Raw genomic sequence first — 9439 nt, 5'->3', positions numbered from 1 at the left:
AAAAAAAAATGAGCCAAAAATGAACTCTTAATCTTCAAAACTAAGCGCGCTGTGATTTTTTGAAAAAATTATTTTTTCCGGTTCCGCGCTCACTCCAAACCGGCGCCGGCATACAGGAGAGGTTTTGATTTTTAGGGCTTCGGCGTAAGAGGGTTAACTGGCTTCTATACTGAATGTTTGTAATTTTCAGCATTAATTAGGCATTGCTAAAGGATGCTGTCATTGACATCAGTCACTTAGGGTTTGGGGCAAGGTAGGTAAATTATTCATGATTTTCATTTGGGTTTGATTTCTCCTAATTTAGTTTTGACAAATTTTGGATAACATTTTAGCAAGATAAACTCTTAAGGTAGTTTTTTCATATCCTTTACAAGGAATAAAGGGTGATGATATGCATTCATTCTGTTTAATCAACCCTCCAGTGGAGTAAAGATTTTCTCATGAAGTCCAGGACTTGAAACACGACAAAAAAAATTGTAAATAACTTGTATTTACTTCAAATGGTATATACAGTAGAACAGAAGGCTGCTGGGGAAGTGCCCGAAAAGATGTGGATGAAGCCTATTCGAATGATAGATTCATCATCCCATATCCTGGTATTGTCAGGTTGGTTAACCAAGTGTTCGTTGATTCTCAGAGAGCTTTTGATGCTCAGAATTTTCATGAAAATTTTGCTTGTAGCTCTTTAGTAGTTTGAACTGTCTTGTGTTCAAAATATTTTCTGCCCAGTTTTGAAGATTACAGACACCACTCTGCTTACAGACGAGTTCAGGTCCAAATGGCTGATTGTATATGGAATTGTTTGTAACTTGATTGCAGGCAGTCCCCGGGTAACGACGGGGGTTCCGTTCTGAGACGTGTTGTAAGCCGAAACATCGTAAAAAAATCATAAGAAAACCTTAGTTTAAATGCTTTGGGTGCATTGAAAACTGTACTCTGCATTCTTATTGCATTTTTCATAAAAAAAAACCTTCAAATATTGATTATTTTGCATTTTTGGTGTCATATTTCATCTGCGAAATGAGCGTTGTAGGTGTCGTAACCCTGGAAATAATGTCTGATGAATATGATTGAGAAGCGCCTTAACCTCGGAACGTCGTATACCGAACCCTTCGTAACCCGGGGACCGGGGCTGCCTGTACTGTATACTCTTCATGCCTATTTATAAATACAGTATGATATAGTAAAATCAATACAGTACATATGTTTTTTCATCCGAAAACACAATACACTATACATACAGTACTGTTGTACAGAATAGGCATGCAAAACAAAAGTTTGAACTTACAGGTGGCAAAATGGAGCTCTGTGAACACAATTTTAATTTGCGATCTTGTTTGTCTGCATCTCTTGAATTTTCTTAAGAAGGATGGTGTCTGTGTACATAGGAATATAATTTAAGACTTCTTATCAAGACAATTTTCCTAGCAGGTAGTATAGAATGTCTAAAATCATTGTCTCTAAACAAAACAGTTCAAATCTGTAGACATTATAAACAGTTTAATAATGATAGTTGAGCTAAATCATTCTGACAGTCCATACAAGATAAGACCACAAATTGATGTGCTGGTTCTTTTACTTTCAGGGATGAAACGCATTACATAGATAAGATGATGTCAGTGTCAGATATAACTGGCGAACTTACTTCTTGGTCAGGTTTTCAGAATTTCAAGGAGAAAAATGGGGAACTAGCAGCTCAAAAATACTTGATGATTTCCAAAATGGGTTAGTGACAGTTGACAGTAATTTAATTTGTTTCCATACAAATATGATATTGTTATTGTACAATAAAGTTTCATACATACTTACCTGGCAGATATATACTTAGCTATAGACTCCGTCGTCCCCGATAGAAATTCGAATTTCGCGGCACACGCTACAGGTAGGTAGGTCAGGTGATCTACCGCCCTGCCGCTGGGTGGCAGGAATAGGAACCATACATTCTAGAACCAGATTTTCTCTTCCACCTGTCTCCTGAGGGGAGGCTGGGTGGGCCATTCAATCGTATATATCTGCCAGGTAAGTATGTATGAAACTTTATTGTACAATAACAATATCATTTTCATACATTCAACTTCCCTGTCAGATATATACTTAGCTGATTTTGGCACCTTTGGCGGAGGGTAAGAGACAGCCATATTTACTGATTAGACAGGTAAACAACATACGTTTGTAGGTACTAAATAAATAAACCTTGGTTCTATGTGTTTAGACAAAGGGTCGACTTCCTAGCTATTGCTAGTAGTCTGCTTCGTCTCAAAAGCCTCAGCGAGGATGTGACCTATGGAAGAGTTCTTGTAGATCTGTCAATGGGGTCTTATCCACTTACTCGACATAATCTAATGGTCATTTGTCAATGGGGTCTTATCCACTTACATGACAATACACCTATGCCTAGGGGCATAATTAAGGAACACAACACCGATCCCGATCACCTGATCCTAACACCGAGGGTTTGTGCTTAGTTTGAAAAGAGCTTTCAAACAAACCAAAGAAAAAAAAAAACCCTATGTTAACATAAAAATGAACTCACTTAGTAAAGGATCAGTGTCGGTTCCCTATCCCAGCAACGTATCCGTAGACACGTAAAACCAAGAGAGAAGGATCTCTCGTAGGTCAACTTGACCTCCTTCGTGCAAAGGGAAGTCAACACAGAGTTGCATCTCCCGTAAAGTTACATTTAATATGTCCTTCACGACATAGTTATGTAACGAACAAGAATTCATAAAAGCTCGCACTTCAAGTGCTTTTAATTCTCAGCTGTTTGAAGGAATCATCAAGTCATTCATGAAGTGCTTTAGCGATCACACTTATTTCAAAGAAGACCAGGGCTTCCTTTGAAATGGATCTTTTCTGGATGAAGCCTAGAGCCTGGCTTTCGCCTGGGTGGCGCCTCGTGTCTGGCTGGCGCCTCGAGCCTGGCTGGCGCCTCGCGCCTGCCTGACACTTGGTTGGCACCTAACTCCTGGAAGGCCACCAAAAAAAAAAAAAAAAAAACTTTTCGCCTGACTCATGGCTGGCGCCTCGCGCCTGGAAGTAGCTTCGCGCCTGGTTCCAGACTGGCACTATTTGGCGTCTGGCGCCTGGCTGACTCCTCTCCACTTGCTGGAGCTTCGAGCTTGGTAGAGTCTCGAGGATGTCTGCGAATGCCCACATCGGACACTCTTATCTGTCCGATTTGTTCGCCTCTAGCGCATCTGCGCTAGGTTGGAGGCCCCCTCTTTCTCTTCATCAGACAATGACAGTGTTCCTTGAAACTGTCTGCCTCTGGCGTTTTTTACGCCTGTTTTGGCATATGGCACCTGGTTGGCGCTACATTGTCCAAAAGTCCTGAACATCCACAATAGTTTATCAGGAGACTGGAGAAGAGTGGAAGAAGTTCTTCCACTTTGAGCTTTGGCCTCTCCGGCAAGGGGAGGTGATTGTAATCAGCTACATCCAGTAGACAATAGGATATCTAACCGTACGAGAGATAAGAGTCTTCCTCCGAGGAGGGTCCTTCTTGAATACTTCCGTGCTCACGAGATCTCTTCTTACATGTTGAAGGGGTGTCTCGTTGCAGAATCTTCCCTATCCTTGCCCGAAGGAAGGGAAGAAGCCTGAAGTCGAAGGAGACTCCGAGCTGAAATTGGGAGTACTCCTGATTTCTAGCTCTTTATTGTATCCCTCTGAACACCTTCTGGGAAGCATTTCGAGCCGTCATCGCATTCCAAAGACTCTGTAGGCAAACGTTTGAACCATTCTACTGTAGATGAAAAAGTAAGTACCCTGCCTGGACAACGAAACCTCTATCTGAAAACATTGAATCAGGAATAGGGGGTTTTAGTTCTTTTGCCAGACATACTATGCTGGCAAGAACCCATTGCCTAATCTCCATAGAATCTGATGCGAGATTCCAATGCTCAAAAAAATTCACTTGTCTTCTTGATCGTTTAGGACCAAGAGAAACAAAGAATTCCCTCATAAAAATTTCTCAAAGAAGTTTGATGAGGAGCAGTTCCATCTTGTCAGAACATAGAATCTATGGCCACAAAAAGATCCCATTAGAAGTACATGATATCCTACTCTTGTCATATTGAGGTATCGTATAAGATCCCGAAGATCTTAATCCTCTGCTATCTCCAATCCCTTTATATAGCCTTTTACTGCGTTCTTTGATAGCAGATATATACAAAGGTGATTCTTCCCTCTGAAAGGGAAGAAAAAACCGCTATGTGGTTCACAGAGGTATCGGAAGAGGACAGTTTCCTCATTCCCTTTAGCACGATCTGCAGTAATTCTATATCTTGTCTATGACTATTGTCATTTACCTTGAAAAATCCTCTCATTCATGTCCACTTCTGGTCAGTCTGCACGCAAACAGACTCAGAGTGGAGAGGTTGTTAAGATCCATTTATAATACATGCTGATAGAATATTCAGACTGTCTTGGAAAAGACTTTCAAAACATGCTGTGAGAAGAACGTGACCTCTGTGAATCCAACCTCTCTAAGGCCAAAATGAGACATAAAGTATTATCCTCTCTTTCTTTGACGCCCTTTATCTTAAATTCTGTAAAGAATTTATATTTTAGGGGAAAAAAGACTAAAGTTTATTCCCCTTTCTATAAAATAAAGATGGCATATATTGCTACCTCTCTTGGTTCTTTGAGGAAAAGGAAGCAGTCTACAGGAAGACTGTTCGTCTTCTATCTTGCTAAGAGATCTATGAAGAAGACTTTTCGCAGGTTCTCACAACTCTTTGCAATAATGTTAGACATACTTTCACAGTTATTATCGTCGATCGAGAAGGTTCTCACAGACATGCAAAATCTTGCATCGAACCTCTTAAGGGTCGTTACATTCCCTGTCTGTTTTCCAAATAGGTTCTCTTTGTTAACGCGAACAGGAGCGAAAAAAGAGATTCTCGATGCTCTTTGCGATATGAGAGAGTCGTGGAATTGGCCTAAGGGATTAAATGGGTAATGAAATCAGGAACGAATCTTGCCGTTACCGAGCGTGCTGTCTGAGAGGCTACTCTGGACTCTAGGTTAATAACTCGCTAAAACGAGAAAATATCTTGGATGGTGCTCTTGGCTCATTGTGCCAGGCTGGCGCTTTTTGGCGCATTGCGCCAGGTTGGCGCTTCTAGCGCTTTGCGCCAGGCTGGCGCTTTTTTCTAATTCTCTTTATGTTATGTGCCAGAACATCTGTGCCTTTATGGTTACCCGACATCCTTTCATCCATGTTAATTCCCGTTCTTAGTAGGAAAAACTCATATATACGTAGTATAGTTCATTCAGGGAAACCATTTCTGCCACGAAGAGAATGTTTCCCATCCCACTCATCCATCTTCTCTTGAGCAATATCCGATTCTAAAAAGGTTGTGTGCGTTTCTCGAAAGACTTGACCATACCGTAGTCTTAAAGTGAATTCTCTACTACATCCATCTTCTCACTAAGCATGTATTCTAATAAGCCATGCTTTTCGTAAGCATGAGAGCAATATATAATATAATGTTCTGCTGCGTTAGAATCCTTTAATAATGTTACCTACGGTAAACAGCATTAAAAGGTTATAATATCTTTCTTATTGAAAGCTTCTTAGCAAAAGGCAGACAATATTTTATTTATGTTAGCTTAACTATCCCCTCCATTCGAGACTAAGTCCATGATTGTAGGGGGAATATACGGTTAACCATTCGATCCCGTTGGCGAGAGAGATGTAACCGACTCCTCATGACAGAGAACTGGATGGTACTGTATTGGCCTTACAATGACAGCCCGGCAGTCTCGCTCGCTGCCTGGCTGCATTCATCATGAGTTGCCAGTTACTTCATTCAATGAAGGAATATAATAAAATTATTCCTGAGCCCAAGGAAGCTCTTAATAATGCAAATTTAAGCCAAACAACCTTTGTTAAATACCGAAGCTGAGTAGGTATTGTCGTAACAAACCTTTTAAGCGAAGTCCTTACCAGGAAAATCCTGTAAGGATATAGATAATTCCGTAGCGAAACCATAAAGGCAACTATGGTATGCGTATATGACTTGTCATTCAGTAGTCGTATACGCAAGTCTTGCTACTACATTCTTTCCTCTCCGATTCAGAGAGAGAATGGAAATCTTGCCCTCTTCGTTCTTTTCGTCAATAAACACGAATTAGTATTAGTCGAAAGAGATCGCAATGAAAACTCTAGGATCGAAGAGAATCCCTCAAATTTTTATTCTCTTGGATATAAGGCTGTATCTACGCCTCTATTATTTGGAAGAGCCTCTAATCAATGAATGAGAGCTCGTACGAATCTTGTTTAATTTGCAAACGATTGCCACTCTTTCTGTAAATGGTTGGTTGCATTATTTTAGAATTTTTGGGGGAAGATTTTAATATCGTCTTATTAGTATATCTTCCATTTCCTGTCCATCAAGTTGGGGAGGGGAAGAATGAGCAAACCGAAGGAGAGCGCCTGCTTTCGTAGGTGAAGAGCCTTTTAGCAGTACCGATTCTAACCTGACAAGGGCTACGGCCACCTGTGCGACATCTTGAGTCCCCGCCAGGAAAAAAGCCGATCTTGCTCTTGCCTTTACTTGCATTAAGACTATCCTGAGAAGGGCGACGGCCGCCTGTGCGACAACTCCCGTCCTTATCAGAAGAAGGCCTCGAATGTCTTTCACCTTTCGCAGAATCAGGCTCTAACTCCATCTCTGATGAAGATGCTGGTTTATAGTTTCAGCTCATCTCAGGCGCTTCAGGCGCTTTGTGCCTCGTTTCAGGCGCTTTGCGCCTCATTTCAGGCTTTGCGCCTCATTCGACTTCGCGCCTCATTTTCAGGCGCTTTGCGCCTCAATTTCAGGCGCTTCAGAGTTTTTTCAGGCGCTTCAGGCGCTTTGCGCCTCATTTCAGGCGCTTAAGGCGCTTTTCGCCTCGTTTCAGGCGCTTCAGGCGCTTTGCGCCTCAGTTCAGGCGCTTTGCGCCTCATTTCAGGCGCTTCAGGAGCTTTGTGCCTCGTTTCAGGCGCCTCAGGCTCTTTGCGTCTCGTTTCTGGCGCCTTGTTTCAGGCGCTTCAGGCGCTTTGTGCCTCATTTCAGCCGCTTCAGGCGCCTCTTTAGAATCCTCTCGCCTTGTCGGCGATTTGCGCCTGGTCCGCCTCGTCCGAACTGTCAAAGACTTCTATCGGACGGGATTTCTTAACGGGAAGGAAGAGATCCTTTCTCCTGGGAGGATCCTTCTTCAAAACTTCTATTAACAAGATATCTACTGTTGCATTTCTCCTAGGATCTTCGTAGAGTCGTCTTCTTTCTCCATATCCGATCTAGGGGAAGGAGGATTTAATGAATAAATGTCTTTCTTCTTTCTCAGGTGGATAGCCTTCTGGAAAACTTCCGGGATAGAATCCCAAGCTGGCGATTTCCACGATCTTTTAGAAGGTCTCGACAGCTTGTGAGAACTCCACCCTATTTTCCTTTCGATGAAGACTCGGATGACGAAAAAAACACTGTTTTAGGATGCCTTTCCAACAGCTATCCTTGGCAGTCTGGGACGCTACTACTACAGATCCTGCCGAGGGGACGCCCAACCGTTGGGGATTCTCTGATACCTCCTTAAGGCTTCGACATTCCTTCTCCTCTGGGCTTGTGAGCTTGGAAGAGGTCTAGGCCTGAGAGCGAGACAGAGCCGATCGGAACGCACCCTCCACTATTTTAGGACGCCTTCCAATGGCGAACTTGGCAGTCCTGGGATGTTCTACAGAGTCTGCTGAGGGGATGCCTGATCGGTGGGGATTCTCTGAAACCTCCGTGCGGCTTTCGACATTCCTTCTCCTCTGGGCTTGTGAGTTTGGAAGAGGTCTAGACCTGGGAGCGAGATAGAGCCGATCAGACGCACCCTCCACTTCAATGGGGAACACTATATTCACTTCTTACCTTTTAAGAGCTGGCTTTTGAGCTACATCTATTATCTTCAAATTTGCATATATAAATTTGTAGTTTCTGTGGAGTAAGAAGGTGATGAGGATGCAATAACTACTAGTACTGCTAATACTCTAACTGCTCGTTAGCACAAACGCTATTAAAGCTTATAAGTAAGCGTATCTAGTTACTATATGCTTTTCTGACTTCCTAAAGTAGGAAATTAGAGTTTAATATTTCTTCAATAAAGTTGTAACCTTTATTACATGTAATAATGAATAAATATTAATAATTCCCTTTATTGCAAACTATGTGAGTGTCTACCAATAATTTCGGTAGTTTCACTTAGTATTTTCTTCGAAATTTCGAAGCGAAATTCATTAAAAAGTTAATAAAAGCGTATGCCGAACCAAAGACCCAGTACTTCCCTGCAAAAGACAGCCCAGAAGATCGATGGCGATGAAACACGAAAATCAAATCAGGAGGAACCGTAAACGTATGTTTACATTCCAAACGATAGAGAAAATCTGGTTCTAGAAGGTATGGTTCCTATTCCTGCCACCCAGCGTGGGGCAGTAGATCACCTGACCTACCTACCTGTAGCGTGTGCCGGGAAATTCGAATTTCTATCGGGGACGACGGAGTCTATAACTAAGTATATATCTGACAGGGAAGTTGAATGTATGAAAATACAGTTTTCTGTAAATGCCTTACATAACCCCATTCGTTTTCAAATGACAGACAGATTTTTATAGTCTTCCTTTCCAAAATTATCCATAATGCATTAGTATAATTTAGAATTCTAAGTGTTGGTGCTATCATATTTATTTAGAATGGGAGATGTAAGTTCCATCCTAAGTAGGAGGTAGTTAATATTTTTTGTCATTTGCAAATACTGCAGTAGAGATTTATGTTAAATTTTTGTAATTGTTTGATGTACGTATTTTGGATGTTTTTTTGTTTGCTAATGAATCCTTTCCTGTCAACAACGTTCCAAAAGATTGTTCATTCATTTACAATTTGATTCTGTTTTGGGATCCAGGATGAGTTGTATTGAAAAGTTTTGTTCTTTTGTACAGTACAAGTTAATTTGCTTTCTTTGCTATTTGTGAGCAAAGAAGAAATATCCTTATTAACCACAAGGCTATCTGTAATATTCATTTGATAGTCACAGCCTCTTGTATCCTTCTTACCACAAATAATTATTATCTGTTCGTATTATTTCAGGTTTATAAAGCTCCTAGACGTACCAACTGCTCCAGAAGACACCCAGGTTTTGCATGCGTTTACAGTTTTTCCTTCTCATGGGCCGTAAGCCTATAACTGGTTCACTTAAGGTAGATTCTTGGATGATCCCTATGCCTACGAGACGTTAGTTTGGCGGCCGCTGATTGGCTGGGAGCTGCCTACCTCCCGGTACCAGCCAATCAGCGGCCACCAAACAAACGACTCGTAAGAATAAGGCTCATCCGAGAATCTACCTTAAGTGAATCAGTTATAGTATGTGAACAGTTTTAGGTACTGAATATTAGTTGTGTAGAATTGTAATAACTTTT

At 41.5% G+C, this 9439-nt stretch overlaps 1 long non-coding RNA gene across 1 annotated transcript; it reads left to right on the top strand.

The window, feature by feature from the left end:
- The first annotated feature begins 516 nt into the window (after positions 1 to 516).
- Positions 517 to 9197, top strand: LOC135212879 (uncharacterized). Its single transcript, XR_010314007.1, has 3 exons — positions 517 to 606; positions 1586 to 1725; positions 9111 to 9197. It is a non-coding gene; the product is annotated as an uncharacterized LOC135212879 (long non-coding RNA).
- The last annotated feature ends 242 nt before the right edge of the window (positions 9198 to 9439 follow it).

The sequence above is a fragment of the Macrobrachium nipponense genome, chromosome 41 (assembly GCF_015104395.2).
Source record: "Macrobrachium nipponense isolate FS-2020 chromosome 41, ASM1510439v2, whole genome shotgun sequence".
NCBI classification, from domain to species: Eukaryota; Metazoa; Arthropoda; class Malacostraca; order Decapoda; family Palaemonidae; genus Macrobrachium; species Macrobrachium nipponense.
This window is presented reverse-complemented; position numbering and strand designations above follow the sequence as displayed.